The sequence below is a fragment of the Pseudochaenichthys georgianus genome, chromosome 17, assembly GCF_902827115.2.
Source record: "Pseudochaenichthys georgianus chromosome 17, fPseGeo1.2, whole genome shotgun sequence".
NCBI classification, from domain to species: Eukaryota; Metazoa; Chordata; class Actinopteri; order Perciformes; family Channichthyidae; genus Pseudochaenichthys; species Pseudochaenichthys georgianus.
Genome location: NC_047519.1, coordinates 11,272,625 through 11,296,060, shown reverse-complemented (window position 1 = coordinate 11,296,060; position 23,436 = coordinate 11,272,625).

Sequence of the window (23,436 nt, the reverse complement as noted above, 5' to 3'; positions counted from 1 at the left end):
AACTTCATTTCCGACCGTCAAAAGCAGGACAATCTTTTACAAAACGATGATTGATCACGACCCCCAGCGTTTTGTGAGTTATTATGAAAATCAAGCGGGGGGATCCCTGCCGGGTTTTTATGGAGCCCCGGTGATGTACGGGCGAGGCATTGGCTCTATATTTTCGAGATTATTTCGTTTTGTAGCACCCCTGGTGAGAAAAGGGTTCGCCATAGCTAAACCTCATCTGAAATCGGCGGCCAAAAATATTGCGTCAGATGTCATCGGTAAGGCTGTCCGTAAATTCGGCCGCCAATCAGACCCCGAATCTCAAGAAGGATCAGGTGGTCTGATGGTTTTTGCAAGAAGGGCCAGGAAGAGACCTCCAGGCAAACGGATTCCGAGGGGTGTCAAGAAAGTAAAACACTCTGTCAAAAGAAAATCATTAAGCAAAAAACACCCTCGGAGAAGGAACGTATTGGGAGGAGATATATTTTAGAGTGTTAAATATGGCTCTTTTACATCATAAATCTGCAGAATGCAGCATGGCAGAACTGGATTTATTTTCTGCCCCTATGACACAACTTTCTATCGATGAAAAACACTACACAGAGGTCCTTCCGTTGTCTGCCATTACGGAGGACGGACCGATTGAATTTTTTATTCCCGGGGACGGGGATAAATACCTAGATATGAATGACACCTTGATACATCTCAGGATCAAAATAACCAACGCCAATGGGACTAATCTGGCAGCTGATGCCCCCGTGGCCCTGGTTAATTATCCTCTGAATACCATTTTTAGCCAATGCGACGTTATTCTAGGGGACAGGCTAATTTCTCAATCTAGCTCAACTCATCCTTACCGTGCTATGATTGAAACGCTATTGAATTACTCTGATTCTACTTTAAAAACTCAATTCACTGCCGGCTTATTTTATAAAGACACAGCGGGAGCTATGGACTCTGTAATGATTGCCGATGGACCAAACAAGGGTTTGGTAAAGAGATCTACATTCACAGCAGAATCCAGAGAGCTTCATCTGATGGGAGCCTTACACACGGATATTTTTTTCAGCGAGAGGCTTCTCCTGAACTCTGTAGATTTGAGAATCAAACTCACCAGATCTAACGATGCCTTTACTCTCATGTGTGCTAATGATTCTACATACCGTCTAAAAATACTAGGGGCTTCACTTTTTATCAAAAAAGCCACCATCTCCCCTGCTGTGCGATTGGGGCACGCAGCGGCTCTGATGAGAGGAAACGCCCTCTACCCCTTATCAAGAGTAAACATCAAAACCTATAGTATACCGGTGAATTCCAGAATATGCAACCAAGAAAATCTCTTTTTGGGTAATATGCCAAAATACCTAGTTTTGGGTATGGTAAATCACGAAGCCTTCACTGGTAGGAGAGAGCTTTCACCTTTTAATTTCCTTCATAATGATATAGAATACATGGCTCTGTGTCAAGATGGTAGGCAGGTACCGGCTAAAGCATTTCAACCTCAATTTAACCGTGGGTCGTCAGTCAGAGAGTTTTACAACATGTTCACTGCTACGGGGAGACACATGAAAGACTTACCTCTGAGTATAGACAGAGATGATTTCGAACAAGGATATTCATTATTTGTGTTTAATTTAACTGCGGCGGAAGACGCTGAAGCCCTGTCTCCCATCACGAGCGGCAGTTTAAGATTGGAAATGAGGTTCAGAGTACCGCTGCCACAGACTACCACTTTAATCGTATATTCTTGTTTTGATTCGATTCTGGAGATGAATTCAAAACGTCAAGTGTTGGTAGATTATTACTAAGAAGACTACAACATGAATAATCATCAATTGGACAGTCTCCTGCGTCATATGGTGGGGGACTCTTTTGGGGGGGTATGGGCCTCAGACCAGCTCCCCCGAGGAAAACAAAAATTTAGATATCCTGTTTACCTGATTGTAAACACCCACCCATCCCATATGCCCGGAGAACACTGGCTAGCAGTGACTTTGGAGGAAGAGGAAGGGGTTGGAACCTTTTTTGATTCATTCGGTTTATCACCAGAAATGAATTATTACCCAAAATCCATCTTACATTTTCTAGAAAAACAATGTAAAACTATTTTATACCATAATCGGCAACTTCAGAATGTCATGTCTACAGCCTGTGGTCAGCACTGTGTTTTCTATCTATGTAAAAGAGCGTCGGGATTGTCATATGAAAATGTATTATCTCTGTACCAGGATGATGTGATAAAAAATGATATTGTTGTAACGAATTTTGTGAAAAAATACCAACGGTGTGAGAGACGTCATAAAGACACTCATTTTAATCACAGTGTTGGCTCTCTGCAGATGTTTAAAGATTGTTACAAAATGTAGAAAATAAAAAAAGGTCTGGAGACAAAATTAATTCTGATGGCTCTGTTTTTTATTAGGAATAAAAAATAATACAACTTTAGGAGGTAAAATGTAACCAGCTAGGACTTAATGTTCTATCTTTCCTTATTCTTTTCTTCTTCTTAAGAGGGGCACTCGGAGGTTCTTCCTCCTCTGCGGGGTCCGAGATTCCAGCCATCTCCCAAGATTTATTATTTCCTCTTCTTCTTCTTCTTTTTAGGGGAATATTCTCTCCGTTTATTTCGCCCTCTCTGATTATACGATATTGTTCACGAGCGTGCAGGTTTTGAAAAGCTGATAAAGGAATGTTGAGCTCATTCAGACTATTTAGAAAAACCCGCCAGCCTTTAGGCTCGCGGACATTTGTTTTATACGCGTAGGACAAATGTTTAAATAAATCTAACATGTGTGAACCTTTTACAGCTGTACCCTTTTCTACAAATTCCCCCGTCGGTGTCCATCCATCTGTACTAGTGGTTAATTTGTTCATAACGTAATCGGCATCCTTACGGTAACGCATAGGGAGGTTTTGAAGTACCTCATGTTTTATTTTATCAATGGACGTGGCATCCTTTTCTTCTCTTTTTACCACCCCCTTGTCTTCAGGTAGAGTTAGAGTAATATTTCGTTCCTCAACCCCGTCTTGTTTGAGTAAGGCGAGATATCTCTGTAGAAGGGTGTTGTATTTTCTTATTTTTTCATAAGGGGGTAATCCTGTTTCATTTAGCACGGCTCTCATTTTTTCATCCAGAACATCTTCGGCAGTGCGTCTCATTGCTTCCTTACTATGAGGGTTGTTTACACCATTCTGATTGAGTTGATTAAACTGATGAGGTGATAGCAAAAACATCTTTTGACTCATGATCGAACGAGCCCCCCTAAAAGTTGTCCTAGAATGGGGATCACAGCACCGAGCAGCGGCAAAAGAAAACCTCCAGATTGTTTTCTTAAGGCTTTGAATTTAGTTTTTAAGTTGGTCTTTTTATTGGCCAAGAGTTTGAAAAATTTCTTTTGCTTCTTGAGCTTCTTATACTGAATGCCTGACAGGGGGATATTACCTTTTAAAAGATTTAGAGACAGTTCACAGAATGATTGAAGAAAATCCGTGGAGCAGTTCTTGAGAATATCCTTGCGCTTTGAAGGCGGGGCTTGACATAAGGCCTTCAGCAGAGGCATGTTTCTTTTTAAACGGGCCGACATACTGTTTTTCAAGTCTTCGTTTTTGGTACATAAACAACTAACCATTGATTAGGTAGTGCTCCCGATCTAAGCCTGTAGATGTCTGGACAGGTGGGGGTCATGTCTACGATTAAGTAGCCGTGAGGTTCTTTGGTGGCGTCTTCAAAACTTTGTAGGAAAAATGATTTATTACCAGGATGTATTTGTTGAGCAAGTATATTCATTTGTAATCTGTCTCTGGGGTTTTTAAACAAGACCATGTAAGTAGTATTTAAACTAATGGTACGACTGTTTTTTCCTTGGTGAAAAACATTTTGGGTAAGCATCATAACACTCATATTTCTATGATGACGGTACTGGGTGAAAAGTCTAACTACTTCAGGATGCTCAGAGGCCTGAAATATAACATCATCTAATATAATCAAATGACTCTGATCAGACGGAAACAACGATTCATCTTCAAATGATTCAGGCAGACCCTTGACAAACTTTATATTTTTATTATTTTCCTTCATTTCAGCATACATTGGCTGAAAGGAAGTGTAAATCCACACAATATTTTGAGGCTGGACATCCATCACATAAATACAATTTTGTAATACATTCTTGACAAAAAAAGTGTTTCCACACCCACTAGGGCCCACTACTAGACAGGAAAAAGGAACACGCAGTCGAGGGTCAAAATCAATTTGACTTGGTGAAAACATGTTGTCTCTTTTTCAATTATTTTCTCAATACCCAAAAGGCAAAGTATTTCCCCCCGCTAATAAACGTCTCTTGTCAAACACAACTCGAAACTTTTTGGTGAATGACACATTTCTCAAGGTGAAAGCCTCTTTATTCCTCACAATGTTGTGTTGCGGGACCTCAATTACCCTCCCCCTCTCAGGGTTTTGAACGTAGCCCTCCACCAGGTCGGCCAGACTGTCAGAGTTCACTCGTTCACAACATTCGTGCGTTTGTGTGATGCCTTTCACGCGCATCACAACTTTTTTTTGGTTTTTGGTCTGATAAGCATAGCTTTTAGGGCCTGCTGAAACAAACTCTTTAATCGTATCACCCCCCAACTCGTCTGTCAGGTCTCCCAGATAGACCCCCATCGGTAGGGGGCTCTCTCCTTGTCTGGTGACATAGATTATGCTATCTGTGTCGTAGTAGAATACTCTGTGTTGTAATTTCTCCAATTCACTGTACAGTTTCAGCCTGGCATACGCTGTGGTAAAGGCTGCGATGAATATGTTATCCACTTTATTGGGAGTAGAGTAACAATTGTCACCGTAACACTGAAGTGAATTGAGTTTTTAAAGTAGAATCAGAGTAATTCAATAGCGTTTCAATCATAGCACGGTAAGGATGAGTTGAGCTAGATTGAGAAATTAGCCTGTCCCCTAGAATAACGTCGCATTGGCTAAAAATGGTATTCAGAGGATAATTAACCAGGGCCACGGGGGCATCAGCTGCCAGATTAGTCCCATTGGCGTTGGTTATTTTGATCCTGAGATGTATCAAGGTGTCATTCATATCTAGGTATTTATCCCCGTCCCCGGGAATAAAAAATTCAATCGGTCCGTCCTCCGTAATGGCAGACAACGGAAGGACCTCTGTGTAGTGTTTTTCATCGATAGAAAGTTGTGTCATAGGGGCAGAAAATAAATCCAGTTCTGCCATGCTGCATTCTGCAGATTTATGATGTAAAAGAGCCATATTTAACACTCTAAAATATATCTCCTCCCAATACGTTCCTTCTCCGAGGGTGTTTTTTGCTTAATGATTTTCTTTTGACAGAGTGTTTTACTTTCTTGACACCCTCGGAATCCGTTTGCCTGGAGGACTCTTCCTGGCCCTTCTTGCAAAAACCATCAGACCACCTGATCCTTCTTGAGATTCGGGGTCTGATTGGCGGCCGAATTTACGGACAGCCTTACCGATGACATCTGACGCAATATTTTTGGCCGCCGATTTCAGATGAGGTTTAGCTATGGCGAACCCTTTTCTCACCAGGGGTGCTACAAAACGAAATAATCTCGAAAATATAGAGCCAATGCCTCGCCCGTACATCACCGGGGCTCCATAAAAACCCGGCAGGGATCCCCCCGCTTGATTTTCATAATAACTCACAAAACGCTGGGGGTCGTGATCAATCATCGTTTTGTAAAAGATTGTCCTGCTTTTGACGGTCGGAAATGAAGTTTCACTACACTCTTGCCGTAGGTGAAATTTACTGGTTTGTTCTGATCGTTTTTTATTTCTATCTGTATATTCTCGATGTGCGTTCTGGTTACCGGTAAGTAATACGCAGGATTAAAATACTGAGTTACGGTATCGCCGAATGATCCTCTTATATCTACGGTTCTCAATAGAGGAGCAAAAGCATCGCCAACCCTCTGATGACTGACCACATTGGTATAACAGTATAGATGTGTTGAGCCAGCATTTATATCTGCGGGGTAGGCTGCTGATTTATCATCAAATTTGAGCCACTGGTCTGAATGTATTCCAAGCATGTAAGAGAGGGGTTTTGGAAAGCGGAAACGATACTGGGCCCCTCCTAAAAATTCGATTTTCCTGTGAATCGGACTATAGTATAAACTGACATCAGAGTCAATTTTTTTGAAGCAGGACCCTAGTTCCTCCATGAGCTGAGTTATGCTACTATAGTAACCAGCTCTAAACATATGAAGCCTTAACTTGCTATTCGGGGTCATATCGGGGGGTTTTGATTTCTTAAACCACTCAAACCATGCTGCTTCCTTAGGTAAGTTATACCAGGTGTGTGGGTATGATATTTCTGTCAGGGCGACCTGCCACGAACCATCCAAGTGTAAAGGTTGTGCCAGATTCACTTGATAACTAGAGCTTGTATTGTTTTGAAATACCTCTATGCTGGCATTGGACGGCAGCGTAATGTAGAACCCTTCATTTATCTCCATGGCTGTACTGAAGGACTGAGCGCTGATTCCGTATGCTTTTATACATCTTTGATTTCGCCTGCATCAACCCAGCTGTTGAACTTTTCGGGCCAATTATGCCAAGATACAAACATTTGTTTTTTCCCCCTCACCACACGCCTTTTTAGAATTTTCTCGACTTGAAAAGCCTTGTCATTGGTTATCTTCACTTTTTGTAACTCTTTCTCATAAAAAGTCCCATTGATCTCTTCTCCATCATAATCTTTGAGCTTGTAAACAGGTGGCTGCCGAGGTAAGCCTTCAGACACCGTAAATAGTTCGTCAGTATAACTCTGCTCATATTTTTTATCAAATACCCCTCTCAATTTGGATATCCTTACAAGCTCGCCCTCCTTAAAGTTCATTTTGACAGCAGCTTTTTTACGTTGGCTAGAGGGGTTATACAGGTTCCGAAACACTTGAGCCGCATTTTCCTTTGTCACCTGCATTGGTGTCATTTTAATACTCCGGTGATAACTATTATTGTAACTTTCAATTAGTTCGGGTAAGATGTCTATATATCTATGAGTGTTTTTAGCTGTAAAATACCTCCACATTCTAGTTTTCAGCGTACGGTTAAATCTTTCTATCACACATGCCTTCATGTCACTGGCTGTTGTATAATGTGCAATACCTCTTTTCTTCAACAAGTTTTGAAAAACGTTATTAAAGAATTCTTTCCCCGCGTCTGTTTGTAATTTTTTAGGGATCTCGCTGTGTGTTAAAACTGTATCAAAAGCTTTGGTAACCTCTATACCCGTCTTTTTCTTTAATGCTTGAGCATAGGCTTTTTTCGAAAACACATCTACGACTGTTAATAAATAATTAAAGCCATCATTATATTCGGACAGCGACTGCATATCACAGAGATCTGCTTGAAATTGTTGCAGCGGTCTGAGTACGAAAACTCTGTTTCTTGCAAAATGCACCCTTGCCGGTTTATGCAAAGTATATGCATCTTGCTCAGATAAATATTCTTTGACTTTCTCTACATTTATTTGTTTACCCATTTCATTCTGTACAGCTCTATGGAGTTTATCCACACCTCCTAAACTCCCTGGATTAGATGGATTGTAATACACCCTATGCATAACACGTTTCTCAGACATGTTTCCTGTTACAGCCCCGATGAGGTAATGAGTACGACAGTTTTTCTTACAATGCATTTTATTGATATGTCACACCCATGTATAGAAAAACATGTTACAAAAGAAGTAAAATATAAAAACAGATCAAAAATAAAACATACTTTAACGAAAAAGTATCAAAATAAAATCTCTTCCTAATGCTGCCAGAAGGCCCAAGCTGCTCTTGTAATCTTCATTTGGGTTTCGTCGTTCTCTACCAGCTGTTCGTATAGTTTCTCGATTTTAGCCTCAAAGAGTCTGGTGTTTCTGAGGTTGTGCAGAATCGCCTCGGTAGCTCCAAAGACTCTCCTCTCTGACACATGAAGGTGGTTCTGGTGCAGAGCGTCCCGAATGGCTGGAATGAAACGAACGGTCCACAGTCTCTTTACCACTTCATCATAGTGTCGATCCAAATAGTATTCATCGGTAGGGAATAAACACTCGTGCTGCCTCTGACTGGGGTGATCGACTTGACATCCGTTACATGTTTCCTTTCTGTAAAGGTACACGACTCTATCCAACAGATGAACTACAACCGCTTTTACCGTGTTCAGGAATGCCGATGTCCTAATACGTTCTGTAGCATCACCCTTGGGAGCATAAGGAAAGCATGGCGAATCAATGCCTACTGTTGTTGTTGATTCCTCTGGAGACTTGGATGGAGGTTGAGGCATATCCATCCACCCCGTGATATCAATGTCAGCCATAGCGCTGTCCAGATCTGGTGTCCAAAATGTTGGTGAGGATGGCGGTCCTGTAGGCGTTTGATCCAGGCTGCAGATCGTGGTTTTTCTCAGATCCATGGTTGCTGCTCTCTAAAAATGTCCTTGCGGGGTCCCTACTTTTTAAATGATCTGCTGAGGTGGGTGGGACTTGTTATGTTGACTGGGGGGCGGAGTCCTCTGCAAAAGTGAGGGTCTTTTTCACCAGTATAATGTCCATCGATGTCTGACTTTGTTTAAAAAGTTCTTTAAGCTTTGTAGCTTTTCCATCAATCATTTCCATCCATGCAGTCAGAGGCACCCTCAAGGACGTTTGAAATACCCCGCAGGTAGAATTAAAATACTCCAAAACAAAATCATCAGAGGAGTCCTTACCCAACGTCACCAAACGGCTTGAGCGGTAATACCAACGCCCAGAGGGTCCGCTTTTAGTTTCCCAGGCGGTGCCTGTCAGGACTCTTCTCCCCTCTGGTTGTGTGGGAATATCTCCTTCTTCTTCCTCCACATTGAGGGGTAAGGATGCAGGCTCTTCTTTAATCTCGCATGCTGTTTGTGTTTCTTTGTTTTTCTTTGCAAATATCTTGTACACCTCTGGTTCCACGATGGTTTCTTGATGCACTACTTCTTCCGATACAATGGTTGCTTGTAGATCTCGGGAAGACACCAGAGTTAACACAGCCCAATCTGTTGAGGTCAGTGTCGCTTTAACACTACGGGGTCCATACGTTTCTCCATTCTTCAGATTGTAGAAATGCAGTTCATTAGCCATATAGTTGAATATATAACCCCAAACATCGCCATTTTTTAGAATCCATTCTTCGTGAAGTTCTTCGGCTGTAGGCGTCTGAACCCGGCATACAAACTGCATTCGTTTCTTGATTGGAGCACCCAACGGATGGCTGTAAGTTGTCACCGGTGTCTCGCTGATTAAATTCATATCAAGACGTCTCTTGGCCATTTTCTCTCGACTTGAAAAATATTTAAGAGTGACGCTGGCTTTTTATTTAGACAGAGGGAAAGGGTGAGGGGCGGGGAAAGTGTGTGTGTGTGTGTGTGTGTGTGTGTGTGTGTGTGTGTGTGTGTGTGTGTGTGTGTGTGTGTGTTCCCCCTCCTTCACCATATGTTTTCTCCCCTCATGTCCTGTCATGTCCTGTTTGCAAAAACAGAGATGTTTAAATATGTGTTTTTTAGATGCTTTTACTTTTGATTAATTTCATGTTATTTGCAAGTATTTGTAAGTTACACTCGATACTGTATACAGGATTAACCACACAGGAAGTGGTTAGGAGGCGGGATATATATATCCTAGACATATTAATTGATTGAAAACAACGGCATTTTATTTTTCTCATTTTTTAATTTTTAATTTATTTTTAATTTTATTTTGTAAACCGGAAGCGGGGGCGGGACATCCGCCGGAAGCGGGGGCGGGACATCCGGTCGAACGAGGCGGGACTTCCGGTTTTCAAAATAAAAAGGTGGGACTTCCGGTCAAATAAGGCGGGACTTCCGGTCGAAAAGGGGCGGGGCGACCTGTCACTTTTTCTGCATACTAATGAGATTGATATGGCATTTGTACTACTACTCATTGGCGCTCATCCTAATTTTCGGCCTTGATGTAACAAAATTCATAATTAAGTAAATGTAACACCCTTTTCACCCCGGTTACACTCTCCATTTGCCCTGTACGATAGGCGCTGTAAGTGATGAAAGTGGGGGATGTTGGCTTATCAGGCGCCTGCAGCTCACAGCCAAAGTGCGAGCGTGGGAGCGAGAGAGCGAGCGAGGGAGAGAGAGAGACAGAGGGCACACCGGTACCGGCGCTGTTGTTATTAGAATCTGGTGCTAGCTGCGCTAACGGATATAAGAAGTAGATGTTTCTACAACCAGGGTGGAGGAGAGCTCTCCTGTCAGACTGAGAGGCTCAGTGAGGTAAAGGACTCAGATAGTTCATTTCAGTCTAAGTTATCTCAGTGGGTCTCAAACGTTTTGACCACAAATTATGTAAACACATATTTCCAAGGCACTCCTTTATAATTATTAGGATAAATAAAAAACAGGTTTGAAATCATTCCAATGTATACTATAGGACAGTAAACCAAAAATATTGTTTAAAGTTGGAGAGATACAAAAATATGCATAAATAAATGTTAACTAGGTCAAATAAGATATGAATGAACAACAAAAATAAAATAAGTGACATGTATTTGTTATTGGCTATGGTGGGTTATTGGTTATGTTCACATACTTATTTGATTATTAAAATGTAAACCGATCTTTTTCATATGGGTGTTTTAGAGTTGTACCCCCTAGATCAGGTCTCTAGTAATTGTGTGCTCAAAGTGCACCAGATTGAAGCAAAAAAACATCTTCCCGGGGGGGCATACCCCCGGACCCCCCTAGAGCAGGGGTGGGGAACCTTTTTCCTCTCAAGGGCCATTTCAATTTTTACAATATCCTCAGAGGGCCGTACAAGTTATTGACCTCTGCTTAAAAAAACTAAAATCACAGCCCATTCATTTCATTCTGTGCAAAGAAAAAGCAACCTCTTAATCCAGATATCTCACCATGACTCGCGTATGCATGCACGTGCAGGGTGTGGGTGCTCCCCTGGGAAGATTTTTTTTTAAATGTTGAAGTTAAAAGCATCAATCTGGTGCACTTTGAGAGCAACATTAGGAGATCTATGGACACATCTCTCAACACCCAAACACAACTGTAAGCAGATTTTTAATTTATGGATATTTCACAAATCACTCCCCTTTCAAACTGTATTCTTCTTTATTAATAACTGTCATATAGTATTTTATACCTGTTTACTTTATTCTCTTATTTTTTTTATAACTATAAAGATCATATAAAGATGTGCCTTTACCTCACTGGTTATAGAAAAAGCTTCTTATATTCGTTAGCATAGCTAGCTAACCAGATGCTAATGATAATAACAACACAGTTATTGACTGTCTGATCAGTATGACAGATGAGCAGATCGCCACTGGGCTTTCAACTAAAGACACAGACACGCAGAAACTGCGGCATGTGTATGGACTTATAGGTACTGCAATTTCTGAAGTGCTGGAGTGGCGTTCTGGTGCTCTCTGTCAGAACTGCACCCCTGTCAATCGAGACATATACCATGTGATGACACGTTAGGCTCTTGTTGTGTTCAAGGACCCTGACCTTGGCCAGGAAAAACAGGCACTCGCTTGTTTAATTTTTTTGCGGTCTAGATTTCTTTCATTTTTTGATGTTTTGCGTGCGTTTATAAATTACCTCGAGGGCCGTACCAAATTGTCTCGCGGGCCGTATACGGCCCGGAGGCCGGAGGTTCCCCACCCCTGCCCTAGAGGATGTGACGTCCACCCCCCAATTAAAACAAGCTCATACAATACTGAATACATTTGAAGCCATTTGACGGATATGACCTATGTCAACAAGTCTCTGTTTTTTGTAGTGTATTTGCCTTTTGTAGAGATTTTTCATTTATTCTTTACATATAAAATCTAGGGCAGCAAATTAGCTAGAACCGGCCCTGGTACTAGGCCTCAAGAGCCTTTCTTGTGCTGACACTTATGCCCCTTTCACACCAGCGCCTTTTCAGCTCCGGCTCGGAGCTAGAGCCTGAAAAGCGCTGGGTTTTCCAGTTCACACCGGAGCTGCGCCGGCTCTTAGCTCCGGAATCCGCTTCATTTCCAGCTCCAAAAAATTGTCGGTCCAGAGGCAAGAGCTTTGGAGCTAAGAGGTGACGTCGCTTACGTCTCTCTCACGTCGAGCCGTGCAGGAAACTAAACCCACCTCCCCTGAACATGGGTCGACTGTTATGCCTGCCTACAAGCAGTAGTGCCTATAAACACACTTTATAAAGTCAGGCAACACTAACCAGGCTTCGTGTGATTCTGTTTATTTGTGCCTTACTTTGACCATCCGTTCGCTGTTATCGATCATTGTGGAGAGAGGCAGACGTGTTGTTTTGTATTATTGCAGCTATCGGATGCAAGTGGTCAGTTTAGCTTCGGTTGCTATGCTAACATCACCCGTTTTATACCAGAGAAACTTTCATAACAGCGTTGTGATACCAAACAGCGTCAATTCAGACTGACACACATTCACTTGGGCTAAGGGGAACTGGGGATATGCATCGGCTGCTTGTGTGAGTCGGACAGTGAATACTTTAGAGCGGCCGCTGCAGTGTGAGCTAACCGGGAGCTAACGGGAGAATAAACTCCTGTGGAAGAGCAGCACTGCAGCGGTCGGTAAATGCTACAGAAACACATTAATAAACAATGAACCACGGCACTCTGGAGAAAAGTATAAGGTTGGAGAAGTCGTTATTCAATTTATTCTGGCTTCGTGTGATTAAAAGCAACACGATCATCGACCCGACGCAGTTGTTGTTGTTGTGAGCTGCCGTTGGGGGGCAAATCAGCGATGTAAACGGTGACGTCATGACGCAGCAAGGGGAGCTCTGGGGCGCCAGTGGGCGGTGTGAACAGAGAGGGAGCTGAAAAGGGAAACTGGAGCTGAACCAGAAAAGCTCCTGCTCGGAGCTAGAAACTGAAAAGCGCTGGTGTGAAAGCCGCAATAGAAACAAATTGGCGTGGCACACTTCGCACGTGCACACACTAAAAAATTCCATGTGCTCCGCGCTCACATTATACTGGGCCCACGTGCCTTAGCACCGCTGCTATGACTCCATCCTAGGGGAAACACTGCACTCCTATATCTATTAGCATACAGTATCAGTACTGATTAGTTGTTTGTTATATGATCACTTTAAACAGGCTATTGCAATGCAATATGAGGAAAAACATCACACTTTAGCTAAATGCAAACAACTTATAAGCAAAACACTTCAGAATCATAAATCAGTATCACAAATACAAAGCTAGTAGCAAGCTAAGTTAACATTACATAGCTGATGCTGAGCTAAACATGTTTGCTAACCGTCCATGCGTTAATGTGACTGACCTCTCCGGGTGAGTTTTCAAGTGCCTGATGAAATTCGACGTTGTTGCGCCAGCATCCTTGATTTTGATATTGCAGACTTTGCAGTGTGCGCTCCTTTTGTTGGTGCCGCCGGCGTTTTGTTCGAAGTTTTTGTAGTTGAACCTAATAGAGAGGCGAAGTCACGCCCATCTACTTCTGGCCCATGGGACCCCGGAAGCGAAAAATTAACATTGAATTCAATGGAGAGAGAACACGTATCTTTTGATCCCGTTTGAATTGTGCCACGAACTACACATATGATGTTTTTCAATCTTAAACAATAAGTTCCATGTCAAAAAAGTCACATTTTGTCGTAAAACTGTTGAAATATAAGACTATGAAAAATACGCGACTACAAAGACTACAAATCCCAAATCCCATTCTGGCTCGCGTAAGTGATGTCACGGGCGATAATTCTCCAAGTGGTTGCGACTCGTAATTAAAGCGAAGAAGAAGAAGAAGATCTCATAACCGATGTATTCCCTCCAATAAATAAGAGATTGCTAAAAATAAATGCACTTTTACAAGATGCATGTGTGCTTTGTACCAGGTTGTAATCACATAAGTGATCAAACCACTTGCTCGTTCTATCGCTTCCCGTCTGATGAAAGGACCAGGAGTCGCCGGATCAGACATATCAGGTAATATACATGTTGTGCATGGAACACAGTCAAGTTAGCTACCTAGCTAGTAGCGACGAGTAGCGAGCACGTTAGTTAGCATTACATTACTTAGCCTTGTCATTTTTAGTAGCCTTACCATGAAGTTATTATTTTATTACATGAAGTAAGAGTAAGAGTAGATGGTAAGTATTTCGTGAAACATTTGAAGAGTAGCCTACTGCGCCCTCCACCAGGTGAGGTCAGGGAGAGTCGAAGGCAGGCAGGGAGCTTTGCATGACAGATTCTTCTGGACGTGTTTCATTGTGATGACAGTAAGGGTGAGTCAATCTGTTTGTTGGAAAGACAGTAGTTGAGTGATTACTGAGAGAAAATTATTAGAAGAGATAATTATTCAAAGTGTTGTTACTTTAAAGTGTTGTTACTGACCTTTTTCTCTTTTATTTCCTTTCCCTCACCTGTAACTGCTGAGACCCTGAGGAACATGCCCACTGACCTGCTCTGGCAACCTGATTTCCACTGTACGTAATAGTATTTGGTTATGGTATATTATTTATATACATCAAAGGCACAATGCACCCCCCAGAGACACACATGTATTGAGTGTGATATTGTGCATAGGTCAAGTGAAATCATCTTTACACACTAGAAAACTGTAGGAGCGGCAACTTGTTTTGAAATTGAATTTTTAATATCCGAAAATGAAGTTGATCTGTTTTCTTTATTCTTCTCTCTTCCCAGCTCCATCCATCATGGTGCTCTGTTCCTGCAGGTCCTGCTTGCTAATCATTATGCTCATATGTTTTCACACAATTACAAATAAAGTCAATGTATTGTATGACATGAAGTTGTGCTTCATTCGGAGTCAATAATACATCCATTCTGCCTTCAACTGCACAATGACTGTGGACTGCACCGACATCCATGTAGCTGCCCCCAGTAAGATGAACCAAGCAAAGAGGGTCACTATCATGCCCAAGGACCTCCAGCTGCATCCGCGGAGAGAGGGCTTAGACTGACCTGAGACCAGCACACCCAAACACAACGGCTCTTTTAAGAGCCACCTACAGTTTCAAAGAGTTGCAATCCTACGTTATTATAATGATTCAACTGGTTCATGTGTCACTTAGTTTACTGAACCATGATGAAAGAAATGAGTGAGGTAGTGGTTTACTGAAGTTACAAAGACATTAATATATGAGTGACAGGTCAGTGTAAACACAAGCTTCTGTCAATTATGGATCATTCAAACTATATACAAATAATATGTAATAAAGTTCTAAAATAAGTATTCGGTATATTCCTTGATAGCTTTTGGAGAAGGTTGTTTTTAAGTTTACTAAAATCTATTGTTTCAACTGTTTCACTTTATAAAAAGGAACAGGTGAGTAGAGCATTATTGAGTTTCTTATTCTGTCAGTAAATTATCCAAATGAAATGTTTATCATTATTTTAGTCAACCCTAAACAAATTGATTGTACCTTTTTAATAATGACCTTACATGGTTAAGTTAAATTAACTTCAATCAAATCTGTTCTGAGAAAAAACTAATAAATGTTTAAAGATAGGAACTTGCCATCCCACTGAAAAACAGTCCGTAGAGATTTAAAGGCGTAGTTGTAGTTCAGTCCAACGTTTCATTTGGATTCATTTCTCCAACAGTCAACTATTTTCATAAAGAATATATATATTTTTCAAAGTCAACTTTATTGTCAATCTTACTCAGTTTGTGTTTATAGACAGAGATCAAAAATACTTTTAAATCAAATAAAATTATACAATTTACAGATATGTATACAAATATATATATATATATATCCTATATAATGATGGTGGACACTTCACCTCCAGCAGGGCAGATGGCTGCACAAGTCCATCGGGGGATGCTCCCAAAACACCGACTCACTCACAAAGAGACCAGACTCGAACACTGTCTCCTGATAGGCCTGCACAAAAGCCTTCACCCCTTCGGCCTCGTTTACAACCCCCCAGTTGACAGCCATGACTCCGTCCAAGTTGTACCCCCCGAGCACCGTCTTCATGAGGGACGCGCATGGAGTGGATGAAAGTCCCGACCGCAGCACAGCACCAAACTTGCTGGCTGTCAACCTGCCCCGCCTGTGTAACTGCCACTTTGTCCGCTGTCCTCCGGTGGCTGTCTGGATGGCAGCTTGCTGGTCTCTGCTCAGTCGCATTGAGGCAAGAATTGCCTCAAGCCCCCATGCCCCTTCACCAGCTCCGGCACGGTGACAATGGCCTGATGTTGAGGCCGCGGCTCTGGCTCAGGTGACAAAAGCCATGCCATGCCACACTGTGCGCCCCTCAGTGCAGACCTGAACCAGTCTACATCCTGAGTGGCGATGTCTCTGGCCAGTGGGTTGTATGTCTCCTCTCACTGTTGGTAAAGTTGAGACACCGGCTGGACTACTTTGGAAGTGCCAGGCTTCCTCCACTGGCACTCAACATCTGTGGAGCTGATCTGCCACATGGCACATATTGCCAATGCTGCAGCGTGGCTGCATTTGTACATCCCCCGTGCACAATCACAGACAGCGCTCTGCATCGCGCCATCGTCTCCCATGCAGATCTGTTCAAATAAAGTAAGTACCATGTTTGTTAGCATGCTATAATAGATTGAATGAGCAATAATACAAGGATGGTCCGGATCTGGGGGTGGGAGGGGTTATTTTTCCATAGTTTTGTCTGATTGTTGTTATTGTTTGTTTTTTCTGTATTTTTTGTAATGTGTGTTGTACTGGTTGTGATTGTACATTGTATTTTTCTAAATGTGTATGAATACATTTTTGAAAAATATTTGATCAACAATAAAAAAGGATTTGGTCAGGATCTAGACTCAGTGTGTAGTTTATTAATTAATCAATGCTCTCTACATTAGAAAAACACATACCAGTGTACCCGAGGGAGTCACGCACAGCTGTGCCTGGATAACCAAACAAATTGACAAGATAACCAAAATCCTTGAATCTACACACAGCAAATAAACTCAAATGACACAACGAGATGTAAAAGGAGATCACACATACAGTATAGTCGATATAAAACTGGCCGCTTCAATCTGAAGAGCAACTAAAACAAAACACGGGAGTTTACCTTGTTCTTGTGAACACTAATGTTATCCACAGCATACACACAGACCACGAAGTTCTAAAGGAGAACACTAGTTACTGAAACAAAACACGTTAGTGTACCTTGTTAGCTAATGTTAGCTAGCTGACATTAACGTTACACATTGCACTCATATTACTCACCAACATCTTGTAAAGCCGGTCCCGCTGCTCTTACAGAACCGACTAACTCCCCTTTCGTGTATGTACAGCGCTCAACGTGTCCAGACTTGTAGTCACCTCGTTTTATACTTTTATTCTCATTCTGAAAGAAACAGGTGAAATTTGCTAACGTGACGGCCATCTTTGTGATGGTGACGCGTATTGTGCGAACCAAGAGACCTGTAGTTCACTCAGCGGTTTCACACAAAACAATTTGTAACTTCACAGTTTTACGACACATTTTAATTTTTTTGACTTGCAAAATATTCTTTTAAATTGACAAACATCATATGTGTCATTCGTGGCACAATTCAAACGGGATCAAAAGATAACCTTTCTCTCTCCATTGACTTCAATGTATAATTTTACGCTTCCGGGGTCCCATGGAGGCTCCTGGAAAGGGAGGGACTTCGCCTCTCTATTACAAGCGGTACAGCCGCAGGCAGGGGCGCCGTAAGGGGGTGAAAGGTTAGGACGATTCTAAGGGCCCGTGATTGACAGGGGCCGCAAAAAATGTAGAACATTAAGAACAAATGTTTAAGTAACCTTTCATCAATCATGAATAATTCAAATTAATATAACATCATATTGATAATGTACTCACTAAACTTACGATTCATTTAACTTATTTTTGTTCGAAAAGTTCATTATCCAAAGCCTCTGTACACCCCCCTCTATTTACATGTAATGGTTTGGTCCTGTCTCCAAACGCTGTGTGGCACCGCATTTTCTAGCAGAGAGCATGTGAGCGGAGATGCAAGTACTTACGTGTGTGCGATGTCTTAACGACTAACAAAGTCAGGCTTTCAAAAAACAAAAGAAAGGAGAGAAAGACAAGAGAGAGGGACTAAAGGGCACAGGTCACCCAGTTTTGCTCTGATTTAGCACCACCATCAGGCCTTTTCATTTCCATTTCCGTTTTGTTGTCCATTTACACTTTAATGCCCGCTTATTAGTAGCCTACTGTATGTATATTTAATTAAAAAATCTTCTGCTTATGTTATTTTTTTATAGCATTTTATAAATGATAATATTGGTGTTAATGTTCACTTTATTTTAATTTAAGTTGTCATGTATATTTAAGTTATATTTATTTTTGATTTATGAATGTTCCATTCAAAAATGTTATTAAAATGGCATGTACACCATAAAAGATGACTATTGAAGTCTATTGTCAGGAATGTTAGTGTTATATCAAATAGTGAATTCTACTGCAGCAGAATGTTGCACGTCTGCACAGTGTTATATGTTCACCGCTCAGTGTCAGTAAATATTGTGCAGTTAGTATTGGACTACAAGATAGATGCAAGCCTGTACAGGTAGAGTTATTTAAAGCATAAATGAGTCGGTTGGGTTCTGGAGGTGTGGTTACAGCATTGTGCTTGGTTGGCGTGGCCTGTGCCTGGTGGTGGGGCCCAATGTGATATATTTTCATGGGGCCCAAAATCCCTGGTGGCCCCCCTGGCCGCAGGTCATGGATGTATAATAAGCCGCAGATGTGCCGCCGGTCGCCATTGTATTACTACGAGGTAGTAACAGAGGCGCGCACGTCTGCGTAATGAGCCCGGCTAAAATAACTGGATGGCCTACCTGCCTGTCAGCCTTCCATCTGGGCACAAACTTATCTCGTGCCCTCATTGGTCATGTGCGCGTTCGTGTGTGTTGGAGGAGGCGGGCTATATAAGGAAGTAGCAGCCTCTAGCAGATTATCTCCGGTTGTGCGATCTCGAGCCGGTTTCTCTCAAATGTACCTACCCCACCTTTAATACGCCAAAAATAGAAAACACAATGATTGTTCACGAGTCCCACCACACGAGTCCAAGTCGAGTCTGAAGTCTTTTGGTCACGAGTCCAAGTCGAGTCTGAAGTCTCTGTGTGTGCGACTTAAGTGCGACTCGAGTCCGAGTCGCAGACTCGAGTCCCCATCTCTGGGTGGAACCATAGACTGTATATATAAAGGTGGAACGAATGCAACCTGATCTCACCAGAATGCGTGACTCCACCACGACTTCTTAACACCACAATGCGTGGTGGAGTCACGAACTTTGTTACATTTGCGTGTCTGCACCACGCAAACAACCCCAATGTAAAGTGAATGAGGCTCCTTTGTCGTGGTGCACACATGCATTTCTACCACATCCTGCAGTGAGCTTTTATTCTATAAAACGTTTTTAAAATCTACTTTATAGCTAGTAACTCACGGGAGGCTTCTTTTATTTTATTTGTATTCATAATAAAAAAAAATTTTTGGCAACTGTGTGTTTGGCAACTTACATATGTTTTAAAAAGCTTAAAGGTGGGGTAGGTAAGTTTCAGAAACCGGCTATATATATATATATAGATATACGGACACCTTGTATTGTTGTTACTATCAGTACAGCCGCAGCGCCACTTTCCGAACAGGAAATGCACGCAAATACAAAATAAAATCGTACTGACACTTATTATCTATATAGATATATATTTATTATTTATTTATATAAATACGACATCTTGTATTTTAGTTACACCCGCTAGACAACAGTGGAAGGTTCGAGAAACAACCGTGTTTGCCGGGTGCACCGCAGCGGAGGTGGGGAGGTTCCAGCTGGGAACCTTCACCCCGCTGCGGGACCCGTGGGACCCCTGGACGGTGCGTCTTGGTCACGCTTCATATCGGCCGGCCCGGGAAGGAAGAGACACGCAGAGTGGGGGGAGTCCCCCACCCCAACGCAGCACACCCTCCCGGCCATCAGAGTCGAACCCGCAGTTCGCAGGAACCGCCCGCCAGAGCACCGGCACTAGGCCGGGCTGGCGCGGAGGCCCTCCGACAGTGGGTCACGTTTGCCATTCGATCAGTGAGAGGAGAGGAGAAAAAGGCAACAAAAATTGTCACAATCCGTTAATATATGGATGAGTGGGGGGGGGCTGGACACAGGCCGTGGGGGGACACCCGAGACCGGGCAATGTCCCCGGTAGAAACCGGGTGAAATAGCCAAAAAAATAATAAAACCGGGGAAAAGTGAAAATAGGCACTCATGAGGAGGGCAGAGTCCCCTGTCAACTCCCGTTACATTCCTCCATGGTGTCATTTGAGCGGAGGGGTCAAAAGGTCTTGACCAAGGCCGACCCAAAGTGCACGGTGGGCGGACTCATCACCTCCGTGATGAGTCTCCATTGTGATTTGAAAACTTCCATCAAACGAGTCCTTCGGTGGGCGGGGGAAAAAACGCGTCAATCGTCACTTCCTGTACTGACAGTGGAGGTGTCCTGAGAGTGGAGGTCTGCACCGGAACTGTCCTGAGAGTGGAGGTCTGCAGGCAGGCTCCCATGGCATTTTCTCCTCTCCCGGGAAGCGACGCGGAGCATTGCTGGCGTTGCTCGCTGCAATAGTTGAGCAATGTTCAACTTTTTTTTATTTGATTTGATTTGATATACTTTATTAATTCCTCGTGGGGAAATTGTTTCTCTGCATTTGACCCATCCTAGTGTTAGGAGCAGTGTGCTGCCATTTTGAACGGCGCCCGGGGAGCAGTGTGGGGAACGGTGCCTTGCTCAGGGACACCTCGGTAGCACTTGGTCTTGCCGGGACTTGAACTGGTGACCTTCCAGTTGCCAAGCCGAGTCCCTTATCGACTCCGCCACCACCGCCCTCGGCAGAAGCGTCAGCCAATCAAATCCTGTTTATGCAAATCTGCCAGTACAAGCGCTAGCCAATCAAACCGCGTGTATGCTGGGAGAGACTATACGCAGGTCATTTCCTCATATTCCAAAAAATGGAGGGAAAATTCATTATAGCGGTAGTGAATCACCCGGTGTTAAATGATCAGTCTCTGTTCACCTACCGGGATACAAACCGGAGGAGCCAGGCATGGAGAGAGGTGGCAGTTGGTGGAACTGGTAGGTTTTCGCCTGTTTGGGGAGTTTATATTATATTATATATGATATTCTGAACAAACTGCTGTTTATTAGCTGTAAAGTGTCTCTACTGTAGGCTATTTTTATTATATGTACAGCACTTTGGCTCGACCAAAAATCTTTTATAAATGTGCTATATAAATAAAACTTGATTTTATTTGCACGGGAGATTCATGTGATTGGTTGTTGGTCTCGTTGCTCGCATAAACTCCCCAAGCTTCAGACACGCCCACTGCCAAGCGTCAATGCACGCCGCTGTGTGGACGGGCCGTAAGGGAGGTCAAGGGTAATGGCTAGCAAGGATCCGTCTTGTCTAAATATGACATCACGTTCTCGTTGTAACTCTCGTTGAAGCGGCTCGGAAACACATCTACAGCAGTAACATACAACATACACATTAATGCAGCAGCAATATTAATAGAGAAACATCAGGCATAATAGTAAAACACTGAAAGGGAACATTTTATTGCACCAGGAGCTATCTTGGGACTTTTACTGCGACAACGTTGACTTGCCTGTGAATAAAAAATAAACCATAGTGTTGGTGATCTACAGTGTTATCATTCTTCTTTGAACAGCAAGACCGCTAACATCCTATTTAAGGATGAAAGGCTGCCCGCCAGCCACGTGACTTGCAAACTCTCGCGAGAGTTTTATACAAGACGGATCCTTTCTAGCCATAACCGAGGTCCAGTGGTTCCTAAGCTAAAGGAGGTTATAAAGGAAGTTTGAAACCTCCTTTCCTATCATGTAGAGCAGGGGTATTCAACTAAAATTCAACTAGGTCCAGTTAGAGAAAATGTCCCCATGCAAAGGTCCGGAACATCAAAATGTCTAAGTTGCTTTATGAATTAGTGTGATATATATTGAAGTAGCTATAGCTTTATCAACGTCTGCATGTAATCAACAACTGACTGCCAATCAAATAAAGAAATTCATAAACAACCATATTTATTGTCAATTAACATTGAACTATACAGATATACAGTAAAATACTGTGGATATGTGTAATGTTCCTCTCGGGCTGCATTTAAAAATAAAGTAGAGAAAATAAATAAAATAGCTTTTGAAAATATGTGCATCTTAAGAGTGCTTAATTTTAGATAAATAAGAAAATGTGTAGCAGCAGCAGCTTGAGTTTCCCTTTTTCTTAGTTAACCGTTTCACATCATGACTTAACAGTTTCAGACGATTATAGAACAATATCAGTCTTTACACATCATAACAATTGAACAGTTTTAAAGTTTCTCTTTCTTTCCCTCTTATATTGCAGTCCCTCGCTCACTTTTTTTTAATTCAGTGCGAGAATTGAGTTTGTCCAGCCAGGAGTTTAAATCTGGGCTGAAATGGTGTCAGGGCCATTCTCATACACACATGCAGGTGCTCATTGGTTAGCCTCGGTTAGCCTGCCCTGGAACGATATTTAGTTTTAATTTTGATCCTGGTCGACTGATCATATTGGGCTCTGAGACTGCTTATTTGTTGTGACCTCAGTTCTGACTTGAGAGGGAATGTTTGGTCAAACACTTTGTGTTTTGTCTCATAGTGGCGTTTTGGCACTTTTAATGAGCGCCATGGTCTCTGAACAAATGAGACACACTGGTTCTGTGCTCCCAGTGGGCAGGAGGAACATGAATGAGTCCACTCAGGGTTAAAAGCTCTGTTCTCACTGTCCTCTTCTTGGAGAGCGCCATGTGTAATTATTTGTCTCTCTCAGTCCCTGTCTGCCGCTAACACGTCTGTTCACTCTCCTCTCCGCTTCTCTCCCTGTATCGCTAATTATTGTCTTCACTCACTTTCCTCTCCGCTTCTCTCTGCCGCGCTCTCATCTCTTCTTCTGTGTTTCTCTCCCTGTATCGCTCACCCGTCTCTTTCTCCCCCTGTCGGCGGCGGTTAAAATAGAATCGCCCCGTCAAAATTGAAATCCCCTATTAATGTATTGATTATAGGTCCGGGTCCGTATTAGGGATGCCAGCGATTATTCGAATATTCGCTACAGTCTCCATAATCGAATATTATTTTTAAAAATCGATTTTATTTATATATCTTTTTTTTTATGTATTTTTTTTTTTCTGGCTTAGTTTCAACCAAAATATATAGAAATTTATATATGCTAATAATAGTAATAGTATTAATAATTGTAAATGGTCATTGGTCACACCACCAGTTTGTTTTACTGTAAACTTGGAGGAAGCCTGCGTGCAGAGCAGACTGCTTCTGCAGCACGCTACACACCGACCCCAAACCCCCTCTCCCTCACACGTGCGACTTAAGATGAACAAAGCGGCAGGTAAAAAG